General features: G+C 31.7%; 1 protein-coding gene across 1 annotated transcript in view; it reads left to right on the top strand.

Annotated features, from left to right (window-relative positions):
- Positions 1-10678: 10678 nt before the first annotated feature.
- Positions 10679-18191, top strand: part of LOC132734650 (uncharacterized) — a 39294-nt gene continuing 31781 nt past the window's right edge. Inside the window, exon 1 of the mRNA XM_060721437.1 lies at positions 10679-10939. The gene's annotated coding sequence lies outside the window, so the exon portion shown is untranslated. The remainder of the gene's footprint in view (positions 10940-18191) is intronic.

The raw sequence follows: 18191 nt of genomic DNA, 5'->3' as shown, positions 1-18191 counted from the left end.
TTTTTCTCACAAGTAATTTGGAATATATGTTATGAAGGTCCTTACAGCCGTATGTGCTAATTTATTTCTATTTATCTTGATGAAATGTATTTTAAAATATATATCGACCCCCCCCCCCCCCCCCCCCCCCCCCAACACACCCATATAAATTTGCACCATTCAGCGTTATTTTTCAAAATTACTGCGTTTACGGTGAATATTGTGTAATGCACGAGATTCTCGACTTCACATATTTTCTATTGTTTAAAGAACAATAGAGCAAAAACAGGTCGGTATATATTTGCAGACCTGATAAGCGGTCGGTAAGTGATTTACTAGACCGATTTTAACAAAAGGGCCGGTAGGTAATTATTGTGAATGTGTATTGCAAAATGATTTTTGTAGTTGTGATAAGAACGTTTTGGATGAACAGCCATTACACAATAACAATATATGCTATTTGAAAATACTTAATTTGAATGTATGCGGTTTATTATGTAAACAAAATTGTCCTGATTTTTGTGAATTTATTGATTGTTCAACAATATTGACCTGGCACTTCATTAATTTCCGTAAAGGTGAGGTGATAAACAGTGGTATCTAACGAATATATCGATATCTTTGTTAACTTCACACGTCAATTAGTTGTGGTGTATTGGTATAGATGTGTGACTACTGATCTGAAGTTCTCTGGTTCGATACCTTACCAACACCAAGTTATGAGGACATGCATTTTTTTATATTTCATTTAAAATTAACTTGCAAGAATGAATTTGAAATCGTTTTACTACATCTGGTTTTTTAGGATACCTTAAGTAGTGTTTTTTTATACAATTTTATTTTTTAATTCATTACATTATCTTTAAAATTTTAATAAAAAGGACAGCACGTTCATAATACAAATTAAAATTCTACACAGATAGAATACACAACCAAAAATCAAAACGTTTTGCACGAGTTAAGAGAAAAATAGCAATTTAAAATAAGAAAAGAAAAAATATGAAAGTGGCTGAACCAGGATTCGAACCTACGAGTGTACGTCTATACAGTGTTTTGAAGTGAAAGCTCTTAACGACTGTGCTAAGAGGAATTTGTAATTATATCATTTAACATATATACATTCATATCGATTTACAAAAGATAGTAACGTTTACGGAATTTACCGACTATGGGGTCAAATGCAAGAGTGCCAGGTCAATGTTGTTTGGACAATAAATATGACATTGTATGTTTTGAGGAAACCAAACTTGATTCTTTATGTAGTGTGAATTTTGAAAACTTTAAATTGCATTTTAAAAAACTCAAAGATGTAATGAAAAATGGTCAGGCGGCCTTTGTCTAGGGATTAAAAATTACCTAACACCATTTGTGCGCATTATTGAATCAGAAAGTAAACTTATTCTATGGTTTGTACTGTCCAAACAAGTAACAAAAAGAAAAGTAATGATATTTTATATGGTGTCGTGTATGTGCCACCTGGATCATCTGATTTTTCTACTGGCGACCCTTTTGCAGAAATTCAAGGTGAACTTGATTCATTCAGTAATAAATATTCTTCTGAGATTGGAACTCAAGAATAAGAAATATGAAAGATTATATAGAACCAGATTTTGACCTCTTTCATGAAAATGGTTTAGACGATTTGTATTCTGAATTTCAATCGGACATGGAATGTTTTAAAGATACAAATATTAATCTTGAACGAGTCAGTCAAGATAAAAGCTGTAATAATTTTGGTTATAAATTCATAGAATTCCTGCAATTCAATAATTTTTTAATACTAAATGGCAGGACGAAAGGTGATTTAATTGGGAAAAATACCTGTAAGTCGAGTAGTACCGTGGATTATGTTTGTTCCAAAAACTTACTTTAACGCGTTGAATCTTTAGAAGTTTTATAATTTTGTCCTCTTTTGTCCGATGTCCATAACCCTATATGCCTAACATTTAATTGCACTATTTGCCCAGTAAATGATAAAAGTAATAAAACTTCAGGTATTAAACAATCAAGGTGCGTTTATACAGAAAATGTAGATTATATTTATCAGCGTCTCTGTTTGATGGAATCAAATAATAACATCGTTGAATCAGAATTGCAAAATATTGTAAATGTTATATCTACTGTCTTCATTGAAAGTGCTAAAGAAAGTTTTGGCTATACAACAAGAAATAAAACATATCCCTACGAAAATAAAAAATAATACACCGAAATGGTTTAATTCAGAATGTAAAAATGCCCGAAAAAATTTTCATAGATCAACATTTACATATAAGATACATAAAACAGAAAGAAATAGACAAACTTTAAACGAAAACAGTAAATATTATAAGAAAATTCTAAACAAATCAAATAAAGCATTTAAAAGACGAAATATTGGAGAAATTAAAAATCTAAAAAATAAACATCCCAAGCAATACTGAAGGCACTATCAGAGGGTAAGAAAATAAACGTTAAAGCGGAACTAGATACGCTCTATAACCATTAATAATGTGGATTTAAATGAATTATATTAGAAGATTGCAAGTTCCCGTACCATTGTTGCTTGAACTGATGTATTAACGTGAGTTTTACCAATGCACGTGTATTTAACGGTATATTTGTCTAAAATTGATTTAACCACGGGTATGAACGGCCAGCTAAATCAAGTATTCTCTTAACGTGCGAGGTCCATTTAAAAGTTGTGGTTTGACGATTTACCATATATGTATAAAGTTTAAACGATTACTTGTTATGGTCACCAGATAGTAAGCGTGTCCAAAATCCTATCATCCTGCTTTTAACTACAACTGAGATAGGATACCTTCCCAATTCACCGTGTAATGTATAAATAGGTATACTTCTACGGGCGTTTAATAGTTTGCGCAAAAAATCGTTATGAACTGATTCTAACATATCTAAGTTTTCGAAGCCAAAAATTTCTGAGCCATATGTTAGAATCGGTTAAACAGTGTGATCGAATAATTTTAATTGGTAAGTCAGCATTTCTAATTTTAGAGAAAAGTAAAAACATTGCTTTTTTGACTGCTCAACTATGTGTTTGCGGGCATTTAGGAATGACCCGGAACTTAAAAATTTAACGCCTAGATAATGATATGTATCAGAAAAATCGAGAATGTTATCACCAAGTTTGAATTCGTAGTTACGAACAGACCGACAACCGAACACAATAACTTTTGTTTTGTTCAGGTTCACTGTAAGATCCCATTCTCTACAATAAAAATTAAAGGCGTTCAGACATTTGGAAATCCGTTGGGTCATCTGAAATAATAACGGTGTCATCAGCATACAAAAAGACTAAAAGTTTAAGCCAATTAGATTCATTTACACCGTCTTAAGCCAATTAGATTCATTTACACCTTCTTCATGTTTTACACCGATGCCACCTGAATCTTCAATACATGTCTGTTAAACGTTAAGAAAAAGAGCGAACAAAAGAGGCGACAGATTCTCACCTTGACGGACTCCATTCATGCATGCAAAAAAGGGGGACAATTCACCATGAATGGAAACACAAAATTTAATGTTACTATACTTATTTTGAATAATAATAATCATAATAATAATAATAATAATAATAATAATTATAATAAACTCTTTATTTAACGAAGGTAATTTATTAAGACAATACATCAAAGCATTAGATACAACACATATAATGCAAAATCTTATTTTCAACAAGGCCTTCAAAAGAAACATAAACATAACAACGGACATATTCAAGCCATTGTAAAGATTACAACATTCAGTAAATCTTAATCAACAAAGAAGACAGACATAATATTATATTATAGTATAGGTAAATTTTCTATAATTCATCTCTAGATAATAATAAATGTTTGAAATGTGATTTAAACAATTTAAGACTTGAAAGATTTCTTATTTTTAAAGGAATAGTGTACCATAACACCATACTAGAATAATAAAAAGTACGTTTCAAATAATTTGTTTTAGGTCGTTTATGCATAATATCTTTTTTATGTGTTGATCTTAGTAAGTAAGTTTTATTTTGAGATAACGGAATTAGATTAGAAATATATGCTGGCGTTAATTCATTCATCGCTTTATATACCATAATTCCAGAAAAGTATTTACATCTAGATGGAAAAGATAACCATTTCATATTTTGAAACATATCAAGAGAATTTTTTTACGGGTTTATTTAAAATAATTCTGGCGGTTCTTTTTTGTAATTTTGTTATTCTATTTAGATTTGATTTGTTACATCGGGACCAAATAATACATCCATAATCAAAAGTTGGGGCAATGTTAGCGTTATAAAATAATTGTTTCATTTCAGGTGTAAGAAATATTTGAATTCTTTTCAGCAGAGATATTTTAGAAGCAAGCTTAGAACATATTTTGTCAATATGTGTTTTCCAAGATAAACAATCAATCCAAGTAGCTTTTGACGATAAAAATTATTTATACTCGAATTCTCAATGCAGAGAAAGATTGCTTATGTGTATTTATTTTACATTTTGATCTAAATATCATGCATGTTATCGAGACTGCACCATTCCTGTGTATTTTTAATAAGTCTAGCTGCAACTCAAACTGTATATTATTCAATCTTTGGTCAGTTATGTGTAATGTTGATGAATCATCTGCATACATATCGATGTCTGAATTCGTAGTGACTGAAATATCATTTACATATAAAATAAACAGTACAGGGTATAGTTTCACCCCTGTGGTACACCTGATATAAGCTTTCAGATTTGTTATTGTTGACAATTTGCTCTCTGTGAGAGAGATATGACTGGAAAATTGTACAGAGTTTTCAGGAAAATGATAAAGTTTCAATTTATGAATCAGCTATTATGATCAACTAAATCAAAGGCGTTTTTTAAATCTAAAAATACGTACAGCACCTATTATATTTCCATCATCAATATTCGTAAGCCAAGCATATATAACGCGGATCAAAGCCGTTTTGAGAAGGATGATGTCTCCGGAAACCTGACTGGTGTTCATCAATGATATTTGTTTAACGACGATAATTATTTAGCTGTTTTGCAACATGCCTTTCAAGTATTTTTGAAATGGTTGGGAGAATAGATATTGGCCTATAATTATTGGGGTTTGACTTATCTCCCCCTTTGTGTAAAGGTATAACACGTGCTAGTTTCAGTTTATCTGGGAATATACCTAGTGAAATACTCTTATTAATAATTGAAGTTATTGCTCTCGTTATAGAGTCTTTACATAGTTTAAACATATTAGGACCAATTCCATCAATGCCAGAAGATTTATTTTTATCAAGGTTGTCAATATATTTTTTACTTCAAATGTGGTTATGAAATCAATGTCAAATTGCTTATGTTTAAGTTTATGATCTAGAAAATCTTTTAAATACGAAAAATTGTTAACATTAAAATTAGATTTCTTAATTAGTTTTGAAATTTCTGTAAAATGTTCACTTAAGGTAAAGACGGTTGCTGCTTATTCTCATTTGATATGTCTTTTAAATTTTGCCATAAATATTTACAATCTCTCGAATCTTCAACTGCCTTGTTATAGAACATCTTCTTACTCTTTTTAATAATAGCCTGGCATTTATTTCTCCATAACTTATAATTAATCCAGTCTTTACAACTTTTATAGTGATCTCTTTTATTGCGGGCCTCTTTAATTTCGTCAGAGTACCAATCTGGTTGTTTAGTCCTTTTAATACGCTTTACTTTTACAGGCGCATGTTTGTTAAGCTTAAATAAGAGACACTCACATCATAAATATGGTTAAGGGAAGATACGTATAAATGGTCAATTATAGTAGATGTATCTTTAGTTACTCTAGTAGGAGATTGGATTAATTACTTGAGGCCAAAATCTTGAACAATATGCGCCCATTTGCTATTATTAAAATTGCTAGGGTATGAATAGTTAATGTTTATATCTCCAATTACATACAAATCTAGATTATTTAATTCTGCAGTAATTAATTGCTGCTCATAGAAATCAATCCAAGTGTTGTGCAGCCGAAAAATGATAAAATTCATTTACAAAAACAAACAAAATGAATAAATATGCATGATGATTTTCTTTTAAACACAAATATTTATATATATAATCATTTTCTAAAAGGTCATATTTTCAAAACAAAATTTGTGAAATTTCAAATATGTTAAGTTACAAATAGTGTATGTTTCAATAACAGATGTCAAATTTAAAATTATGTAACTGGAAGATTAAAATGCGACTTTTCCTCTTTGCCCAATCAACTGTGCTAAAAGTTTTATAATATATAGGTGATAAGGTCAATTAAGCTGTCTGTACTTATCATGTTGTTAAACCTTATGACTGATAAAATATCCAGGTGATGATTGTTGTTATAAATTCTATGTTGCTATATGTTACATTATTTTGTATTGAAACCTGATTGGTCATTTTGTTATTTAAGAAACATATATAGATGTTTAAATTTTATTGGTCAGTTTAAAACAAAACCATTTTTTTGAAATATTGTAAAGATAGAAAATTTACACAGTTAGATTTTGGATTTCCAAGTGATAACGTTGTGGCTCCTCTCCACTAGAAATAATTGTTACTGTTTTTAATGTTAATTTGTAAACATCAGGATAACCTGTGTATATGTTATATATTATCTGTGGTATTCCACTAAAAAAGAAACATTAAAATATAAAACGGAACATTGTGTTGTGATTCAATCCACCTTCAGTAGAGCATAACACAAGACTGGTTACTGTTAGGTGGCCTGTATAAGAAATTTAACAGTACAGATTTATTGTGTGAAAAATTATCTTAAGTACGCGGTTAGTTGGTTCAACATCTGTATCACGGCGTGGACAAAGAGTACACAGATAGATAGCACATTTATCACGCATTGAAGCAACCGTAACTTTGAGTTCTTCGTAAATTTTATCAACGGAACCGTCGTTTGCCGCATCATTTCCACCAACGTAAATAACAATGTTTTTGTATTCACGCAAATCATAATTGCGCAGACGAAAACACACATCACTTGTCTGCTTCCCTGGACATGTTAGCACATCAACATTGTTTTTGAGACCTCGTGTATGAATTCCTTTCAGAATAGAATCCCCGACAATAAGAGTTTTCCATCTACTGGACATGTTGGATTTGGTTGGTGAATCTGTATCATTAATTTTGTTAATGGAAGGCTCTATATATTTCACATGTGTTTGGTTTGTGTCCTGTATCTTTTCTTCTGCTGATACTGGTTGTAGAGTATCCATTTAGCAATTCATTTCTAGGGAATAATCATGGGATTGATGAGGAGATTTATTTTCCACGCTTCTTTTCTTATAATGAGCGGTTCTGTTAGAAGGAACATTTGATTTTGACCGAAGATGATCTGAAATAGACTGTAGCCTTTGAACCAGACAGGAATTTACCGAAGAAATTTGTTCTTTGATTACCTCCGTGTTGTTTTTTATATGTTAGACTTCACCATTCAATACATTAGAATTTACCTGCCTCTGAGATTTTAGTCTAATTAAAGCATCTTTTATTTCACCTATCTGTGAAGCCGTCTTTATTATGTGATTGTTTAGCTCTCTACGCATATCTAGGATAGAGGAAGAAATGTCCTTTAACATATCTTTGATTGGACTTGAATGACTTTTAGAACCTTACCATTGATGTAAGAATTTAACAACTTTAGCCAAAGACTTATCAAATGCCGCAGAAAAATCTTTCTTGCATAGCAGACTGGTGTTTCCGTGAATTTTACCCATGCCGGAAATTTCATCTGGCCTGGGCGGGGGGGGGTGCCAGATGAGTCGCGTGCCAAACAACAACGTCAATTTAGTGCACTTTATGAATGAACCGCGTTAAAATGACGTCGTTTTAGAAGGGAAATATCAATCTCCACACAGTGATCTCCCCTTAATTCTTCGGCGTAGATTACAATTCTGCCAAGGGAGGTAATCACTGTGAGGAGTTTGGGGAAATATGTGCTTATGATGACGTCATTTCGCCGTTGTTATTTAAGTTGCAAGTTCATACGCTATTGTAAGAAAATAGTTATGGATGAAATGACTCTAATTTTCATGAACATATATCATATTGAGGTAAAACATTTTAGATATGAAATAATTTGGCAAAATATGCAAGAAAAAAATATCTGACATACGTTTGCGGTTCAATCGGAATATCCGTCCCTCGGCAAGCCTCGTTACCGCCCCCTCGGGACGGATATTCCGGTCCGAACCGCAACATATGACAGATATTATTATTAATAAATGCGCAAAACATTTTTTTCTTATGTTTTAAGATGTTGATTATTGAATTAAGGGTAAAAATATTATCCTGACAAGAAAATCCTTTTCGAAAGCCAGCCTGATTTGCATTAAGAATATTATTAGATTCTAAAAATTTAGTTAATCTGCAATTAAGTATTGAGGTAAACAATTTCCCAAGACAACTAAGTAAAGTTATGGGCCTGTAATTGGATGGTTCATTTGGATCACCTTGTTTTTGAATAATGTAACAATAACTCCATTAAGCCATGATGATGGCATATAACCTGTGTCGAAAACAATCAATCTCCACACAGTGATCTCCCCTTAATTCTTCGGCGTAGATCTCTGCCACCAAGGTCCCGATATATCAGAATTTCTGATATACTATATTTTTTCAAAAAATGTTTTATCTACTGCTTTTATCTATCAGATAAGTTTTCTTTCATTTATTTAACAATGTTTATGAATAAATAAATAAATAATATGAATATTTAGAAATAATTTTAAAAATTATGAGATTATTTTCTACCGAGACGATATTTTGATATTTTATATTTTTTAGCTTTTGAATTTATTTTTCGTTATTTTGTATACTTTCGATAATTTTTTGATAAACTATATCGAACGTAGGCACTAAAAGTTAAAACTAAAACAGAAAGAGAAAAATAACGTTAGATTTTCTTTGTAACGGTCGATATTTACATTTGAATTTCGACGTTACGTCATGTGACTTTCATCATCATGTGACGTCTTTGAAGGCAGTGATTACAATTCTGCCAAGGGAGGTAATCACTGTGAGGAGTTTGGAAAACAATGTTAAAAAGTTTTGTGTAAATCGGTAAAAAAAATATCCTGTGTATTTTTTATGTATTCGTTAAGTATATTATCGACAGGACTGCAGACTTTACCATTCTTAAGACAATTTATGTTTCTTATTATTTCGTTCGTGGTGATTTGGGAATTTTTTTCTTCGTTAAAATTATTTTGTTCCATTGGATTTGCACTAGATGACAAGGAGACTGAACTTGCATCCTTAAAATAATTATAAAAATCGTGCATGCTTGGCATCTTGTTGTGAGAAGGCTTTGGATTTAATTTATTAAAAAAGTTCCAGTACGACTTAGGATTATTTGTTTGCAAAGATCTTAGTCCAACTAATTAGACTTGTCAAAGAGACACCGAGATAATTTTGGACGGGCGCTGTCTTTTTCAACGGTTTGACAACTTAAGAAAAAAAAGTCTGTAAAATGGGTCAAACAGTTCACGCCGAATTAATTAGGCTACAAAGATCTTAGATAAATTGACATTTTATGTTTATATTGTTGCACATAACGATATGTAATACGTTTATAAGACTTGCTAGCCTCATTTAATAGACGCTTATTGTAATCACTAGGGTATTGTTGATTCCTTTTCTTTACGCAGATTTCTTTACGCGGTGATAATGTTTTCTGGGACCAAACCAAGGTATTATAAAATTTACTATATGCGCACGAGATTTGAATATGTTATACTGTATATATATATATATATATATATATATTATATATATATATATATATATATATATATATATATATATATATATATAGTGTATTTGTGTAAAAATTGTAAATGGATTAAAATTGGATAATTTAAATGGCAGGTATGTAAAACTTTATATATGAAATATATTTTGATACAGTTTTGAATGACTATTAACTTTAAACAACTATAACTAAACACTTTCATTAAATATATGTTACATAATGTCTTTTTAAAGAAAACATGAAGAAATACATGATAGTCTGTCTAGTCGGTACTGTAGACATGAAAACATTCCTTGTCGGTACTGTAGACATGAAAGCAGTTCTTGTTGGTACTGTGAACATAAAAATATTTCTTGTCGGTAGACATGAACATATTTCATGTCGGTACAGAAATATTGCCTAAATGCAGGATATTTTGTAATCAATGAGAACGAAATGTTTTAGAATTATTTATTGAATATAGGATGACAATACTTTTACATATTTCAAAACCTACGCCATCTCGATCTAGCAATAATATGAATCTTTCTTGTCGGTAGCCGCGAATTTTCTCATAAGGTCGATCATTCATTAATAATGATATTCATAATTGAATTAGAATATATTTAACATATCTTTAATACACCATAATTTTAATAAAATAATTATGATTTAACACTTATATACAAACTCTTAATGTAATATCAATGATACGAAGATGGGGTGAAAAACTGAGAGTGACTTTATTTGCCTATTGACATCATGGACATGGTTCAGAACGAATTCATTATGTTTTTACATGGAGCTAAATATAAGTATCTGTGGTTTTTCATGTTAAAAATGTTAGGAATTGTGATTATTAGATGATAAATAAGTGAATTTAATTCGAATTTTTCCATTTTTACTTCTTGTCGGTTCCTGACGGTTCTTGTCGGTAATTAGGGAGACCAGTAACCAACTATCTAAAATATATCAGATTCTATATCACTCTTCGATTTAATTTTTAGTGTAAATATCTTACCATCTGTTTTCTTAACGGTTCCATGTGTTTATCTTATGGTTATTGGCACGATAACTCTTATGTTTGTGTCACGCGAACGAGTCATTAAAGGGCGGAAGTGAGAAAGTACGAAAATATTCAGTACGATGATTGATTTCTTCTGTCCGCCATTTTACTTTAACAACGCAGGAATGACTAAATGCTTAGTCTGTTTTGGCAAAGTCTTGTGTATGTTTATGTTTTTTTGCTTTTCAACCTTACGTATTCAGGTCACACGAGTACAAAAAATATTTTTTGTAAAATCATTTCATTGCAGCATATTTGGATGGGTGCAAAACATTAGCGAAATAGAAGATTATGAGCGCGGAAAAGAAAACTCGTCCGTCGACTCGTCATAAAAATTTATGTATCTCCACTTACATATTTGAGTGCGATACAACAATAGTTTACCACATTCATATTGTCTGATATGCAGTATAATTACCATTGACCTTTTGCAAAGTGGCAGCAGAAAAAAGGGGGGGGGGGGCATAGCCCTTCCATCAGACTCGTATCATCCTACAGGTAAAACTTACATCCATGATCCAACAGTGAACCCAGAAAAAATTCTTCAGTTACACTGACTGTTCCAGTGAACAAATCGATAAACCAAACACTTCTGCATGCAACAGGTTAATTTTAAAATGATATAGATTCTAGTTAAGCAGATCAAAGAGTGCATGGCATACATTAGTTCTGGCTTCCATAACTTTATCTGTTTATATGTCGCTTTTATTTTGACGTTGTGCGACAGTAAAGTTATTGGTCAACCCTTTTTGCAAAGGCTACCAAAATTTTGGCAGTGCGAGTGCCGTACTTAAAACCTATTAAAATTACCCTTATTAATCAAATTTGGGTCAAATAGAAATAACGTTACATTTGATAAACAACACCGTAGGGAACGTGTTACAGTATCGCGTTTTTCGGTTACAGTATAGAATTTTCAAGATGGAGGATTATTTATGAGAAGAGAGGTAGGTGATTTTTATTCGGGTCCATACTACTAGTAGTTTAGTTTCTAAAAGTTGCTTTTGTGCTTTGCTTGTAAGGAACAGAATCCGGTATCTAGTCATATATTTCTTCAGACCCTACACCGCAGATTTATCTCTATATTGTCTCAGAAATGTGCAGATTTGACAGTTTAAAAATTTGAATCGAGAGACCAACGCATTTTTCTCCCATTCCGACATTATTTAAGCATGCCTGGATAAAGTAAATCTACAAAACGTTAGTCCTTTGGGTTAAGAAACGTTTATACAAGTAAATGACCAGTTGAACCTATTTTCCTGTTTGTAAAATGCGTTTGAAAAAATAAACAATGTTACAGTATAGAGCGAGGTTAATTTTGAAGGGTTACAGCATAGACCTAGCGACTTTGATCCAATTTTGTTACAGTTTATACCCAGATTTCGGTTACAGTTTAGATACTTGCCATATTTCAAACAAAGTTCGTGTATCCATTATTGTTATGAAATAACTCACACCTTTCTATTTAATACATTCTTGAAATGTTGTATTACTTTTTTTCTTCAGCAGAAAAGTTATAGTTTGCTATTTTTCTTACTTTAAGTTTCAGATTGAGACTTTTTGCAGAATAAGTAATGTCCTAAGTAAGGACTGTTTTCACGACAACAACAGTAACTTTTATCGAATTGTATTGAGAGAAGAAACATTATTGCTTGATTTCGTTAAACATTAATATAATGCCTATTAGTAATAAAATAGAGAAAAAAAGAATCCTTAACAAAAGTCCAACACGGAAAACCTTAAAATGTTGCAGGCTCAGTTTGATTAAACCTGTTCATGGACGATAATGGTAACTGCAAGCTACCGTACACGCCTCCTAGCACCGGCTTCTGGTACACTTTAGATTTTTTAACATCTGTGGATGTGTTCATACGGCGGTTATCATGGAACCTTCAATGTGACATGTTATTGCCATTCTATGAAAAGCGGCATATTACCCACAGGTTAAAATTTGCGGGTGCCCTAAACGAGAATACAATAAGTGAAACTAAATAAAATGAAATTTTGAGAGGGGATCGGTGGTTATGAAGCCTTCATACCATAGATAAGCCGTCAAAAGACACAATTAACAAGCAGGCAATACCCTAAGAATGATAACACAGTATTTAAGTGAGCAATATTGCAATCTTAAATTTTATTTTAAATACCATAATGCATCTTGTAAGTATTTAAAAGGGGTTACTTTTGGCTCTCTTGGATTTTAAGTAACTTTCAACGACACTGAGGTCAGGTGAAAACATTCCTGCTTTAGTGTAAAGAAAGACCCCATATTCCCTTTGTGAAACATTTCAAACACGAGCGGGCACCGGACTAGAACCACCGACCTTCCGTAAATTAGCTTGTTAGATTCCCCACATACAAGAATCCAAAGTCATGATTGGATTTCAACTACAGCAGTAAATGAAAGATGATTTGAAGTCGACGGCCTAGCTTATCCCGACTCTGCGACTATACTATTATGTACGTCCATCAGGCTCACTAGAGAAGATAGTGTAATATTGTCTGACCTTAATTTATACTCTATAACTTTCAATATTATTTTCTTTTTCAGAAACATGAAAACTGCTATACAGGATGTCTGAAATAAAAAAACGACTTTTAATTTAATTATGACAAAATAATCGTAACTTCAACAAAGAAGCATGATTTTATTTGAATGCTTTTGGTTCGAGATGAAAAGGGTCTTTAAACATTGCCTGTTTTCAAAATCTATGTTTTGGGTTTTCGTAACCCCGATTGCAACCGAAACCATTTGGACAACTTAATCGGTAGAAAAGCATTTACATTTCATCACATTTAGTCATGTAGTTACTAAGCGGATGAGATTGCACACACATGTGTAATACAGACGGACGAATAGCCATCGGGCCAATAAGCTCACAGAGATTTAAAAGTCTATGTAACATTCATACATGTTACCTAGTATAAATATAAAATATCGAAGTCTAAACTGTAACCGACATCTGGGTATAAACTGGTAACAAAATCGGATCAAAAGTCGCTAGGTCTATGCTGTAACCCTGCATAAATCACCTCGCTCTATACTGTAACATTGTTTATTTTTTCAAACGCATTTTAACGAACAGGAAAATAGGTTTAACTGGTCATTTACTTTTATAAACGTTTCCTAACATAAAGGAGTAACGTTTTGCAGATTTACTTTTTCTAGGCATGCATACATAAATGTCGAAATTGGAGAAAAATGCGTTGGTCTCTCGATTCAAATTTTCAAACTGTCAAATCTGCATATTTATGAGACAATATAGCGATAAATCTGCGGTGCAGAGTCTGAAGAAATATATGACTAGATACCGGATTCTGTTCCTTACAAGCAAAGCACAAAAACATCTTTTAGAAACTAAACTACTTGTAGTATGGACCTGAATAAAAAACACCTACCTCTCTTCTCATAAATAATCCTCCATCTTGAAAATTCTATACTGTAACCGGAAAACGCGATACTGTAACACGTTCCCTACGGTGAACAAATCAATTTGGATCAATTCATGTTTTGTTTTTAAATGAAAATTCAATAACATTGTGTACCCAGCTATTTGTTAGGGAAATATGTTGAGAATGTTTACCAAAAACATATGGCTGCTTTCAAATGAAATCTCGCAGGACTTCAAGTTTTGGGAATTCTAGCATCTATTTTCAAAAATGGACCATAGGGCCTACTGGGCAGGAACCAGTTTCCGGACAATACCAGTTTCCGGACAAGTATTATAACGGCTTAATTTTGGCTTAATCGATGACAATCGGTATTATATGTCATGAAGATGCTTGTTTTGATTGTTTGAGAAAATAAACTTCCTTCCAAGTTGATACATCATTAAAATTTCGTGAGGATATCTTACCTGTGTTTTAAAAACAGCCTTATATCCCTTTGGGGCATGTAATTTGTTCTGCGCATGCGCAATATTTTGTTTATTTCGGGATATAATTTGGGGTAGCATTAATGCTCAATGTACTTCATTCGAAGTTCATTGTGTGTAAGCCCAGAGCTAAATCTGTAACGTAGCGGAAAACGATGTTTAGCTAGGTTTACTCCACTTTCGCACTTCGTTGCTGCCATACACACAAAAATATCCGTTTCACTTTTCAGTAATTCCGACACCCAGCACGTTATCGTTTTTTTTCCTATCATAAACATTTTTCAGTAAATCAGCTTAATTATATAAGAAAGCTAATATGTAAAAAGAAATTTTTTGTTATATTAGAATAATTATCAGTTAAAAACAGATATGAATAGCAGCTTAATATATGTCCGGAAACTGGTTCTGCAAGAGTGAACAATTTACACTTTTGATGACCTAATTTAACCCTTCAGTTTGTACATTGCTTACGTCACCAGGCAGTATTAATTGTGTTATCGGACGTAGTTAGAGCTCAGGTTTTTGGTATGTTAGTTTTATTAATGCATGTTTATTATTAAAAAATAGACAATTAAAAAAACTCGAATTCTGTCCGGAAACTGGTTCCTGCCCAGTACACTAATTTTATTAAGTGTACGATTTGAAATAGAAGCAAACAAATAATTATGAATCATGACTCAAAACAATATAAATCCAACATGTTTTTGGTACAATGTGTGTTATTATTAAGTTTATAAGTTTTATTCTGAATTGTGTTAGCTTTGAAATGTGAAATATGCATGTTCAATAAAAATGTAGCTGTAGCTGCCAATAAAAACCCCTCAATATGAAAGTGTGCAAGTATTGACTTTGTATATCTTATGGGATCCACTATTGGCACTCAACTAGATATGTTCCGGCTAGTGCAAATAAGATTTTAATGGTTTGTATGATTAGTCAATTTAGTGCTTGGGCAAGATTTATGAAAATGAAATTGTTCGGTTATAAATATGATAAAGATGTGTACTCAATTTGGATTAGGTCATATTTTTAATGCACATCCAAGCTCACAGTATATAAATACTTTGAATCCCAACCAGATCTTGTGAGAAGGTGTTAGTGCCAGCCATTTTACACTTGTTCAACAAACTAGGCTTTTTCTTGATACTGCTGATTCTAAGTTAGTAGATCTTCATGTATATTGTTCCAAAGAAAGTTTTTATAATGGTATGTATGTTATGTAAAAATGTCAATTTTAGCATTTAGACAACAAAATTGTCAAAACTTGCCAAATGTTACACATAAACAAAATCCGGAGGGGCCCTTACTTTCCAGCCATCCATCTGGCTGTCAGTACAAACATATCGATGCTACTTAAATTCAGTAAGCTCTTATGTGGCTACTTTTTCTCTTACTAGGCTGAAAGAACTAAAGAGAGAACAAAAGTGTAGCCACTTAAATATCAAACTTTTAGCATGTCTGTCCGCAAAACTGGATCCTGTGATAACACAAAAAGTACTGAAAATATTTTTATGAAACATGGATAGATGGTAGTCTGGAGATTAAACACGTCTTTTAAGTTAGTATGTTTCTAATCATCAATCACATCATTTGTTACAAGGTTTACAATAGGGCTGTCATTGAATATCACAATATCGATACACACTTTCAAATATCAATAAAAGCTAAAATTGTTTATTAATATTTCTATTAGTGAATATACCTTTTTTCCAGTTTTCTTGGCTAACTTGAACTTTAAACTCTGTTTTCAATTGTTGGTGACAAAAATAACAGGAAAAACAAACTTTCTGTTAGTTTGTACTTTGTAGTAAATGTATTTTTAATGTCTAATAGAAGCATGCATAACACTCAATTAATAACACCTATTTAGATGATTTTCATTGTATTCTAATGTCAAAGTTGATATATCGGTATATCGTCAATATTTGTCATCGATATATCGGTATATTGTCGATATTTGTCTCTCGATACAATATCAATACAAAATTTTCTATTGGTACAAAATTTTCTATCAACGACAGCTCTCTAGTTTACAACTCTAGCACAAAAATTGTCAGAATTTATAAACATAAGAAATTTATTTGAATATTGTTTTCTTTTTTGTGCGCTTTTTTAAATTATAAATGGTATTTAAAACTGGTTATTTTTCACTTTTCTTCTTGGAGATTATAAATGGACCTTCTTTAAACTTAAGATAATGTCCATAAGTCTAGCAACTTTCTTTCAAGAGTTTTCTTAAAAACTTTGCTTTTAAAATGTTATTATCTGTAACAACCAGGGATGTTTAAAGATTTACCCTCAGAGGGTCGTCAGTCCATCTGTCCATTCCTAAAAATTGTCTGAGATTACTTTTAAAGAACTTTCAACTTTTCCAACAAATTTACTTAAAATAGAGAAATGTTGAAACATAAGTTATACATATTCATCCTGAGAAAATTGGATATTTTGATATCTGTTGTATAAACATGATTTCCTTAATAGTAGACTGAGAAACTTAAGACATTACTATGATACAGACAAAAATTCATTCATTCAATGACATAATTGAATAGCCAATTTAATGGTCTTTTAGAATGATGCTGGTCATAATCATATATAATCAAATATAACGGTTGTATCTGACATGAATAGAAAATTCAACTTGTCTACTCGTAATTACAAGTAGAATTTAAGAGAATTCAATGGAGGACGAGTAGAAAAATTTGCCTGCACATTGGATTTAGTAGCTACTTGTCCTGCAGGAAGAGTGAAAATAATTTTTGATCCTGCTTATGTAGTGACAAGAGTATGATAATTGCTTGTTTACCTTACTAGCGAGCTTACATATTCTATTTGTACCTTGTCTTGTGAGTATTTACAAAGATTCTGTAAATTCTGTGGGAGAGAAAATTATGTTTCAAGCATTTATTTCTTTATTGTGGGGCAAAATGTAGAAATAAGGCAGTATACATGCATTTCTCAATAACAAACTTGGCAATATCATATCTTGCAATTTTGAAAACCAAGGAAAACCAAAATCTTAAAATTAAAATTTCAAAACAGAAAAGAAACCATTCCATCATGAAAACACTTCAAAAACCTTAAAAAATATTAAGCTTTGAAGTTCAAACATGACTTTTATTATATTATATAACAATAATGAAACAAAAAACAGTGAGTGTTTTAGGACAATTGTCGGGAAATTCATTTAAAAATCAGCTGAAATAGAAGTTATGGTAAATATTAAGGATTTTATACAGCATGTGTTGACATAAATGAAGCACACAGTGACTAGTACAGCATTTTATAAGCAGTTATTGAACACAATCTGATAACGGGTGTAGTATCAAGAAAGATAACTAAGGTATTTCTTATTATGATTCAGTCAATTTATACATATCATATGCTAAAGGGCTCAATGCAATGTGTTTTTTTTTCTTGATTTCTTGAAAAATTTCGGGGGAGCATATAGTCGGCGCCTTGTCAATCTGTCCGTCCGTCCGTTGTCTTGTCCGGAGCATAACTTGAAAACCCTTGGAGATAATTTGTTTAAACTTCAT

The sequence above is a fragment of the Ruditapes philippinarum genome, unplaced genomic scaffold (genome assembly GCF_026571515.1).
Source record: "Ruditapes philippinarum isolate M1 unplaced genomic scaffold, ASM2657151v2 ctg1844_1_1_1_1, whole genome shotgun sequence".
Classification (NCBI taxonomy): Eukaryota; Metazoa; Mollusca; class Bivalvia; order Venerida; family Veneridae; genus Ruditapes; species Ruditapes philippinarum.
This window is presented reverse-complemented; position numbering and strand designations above follow the sequence as displayed.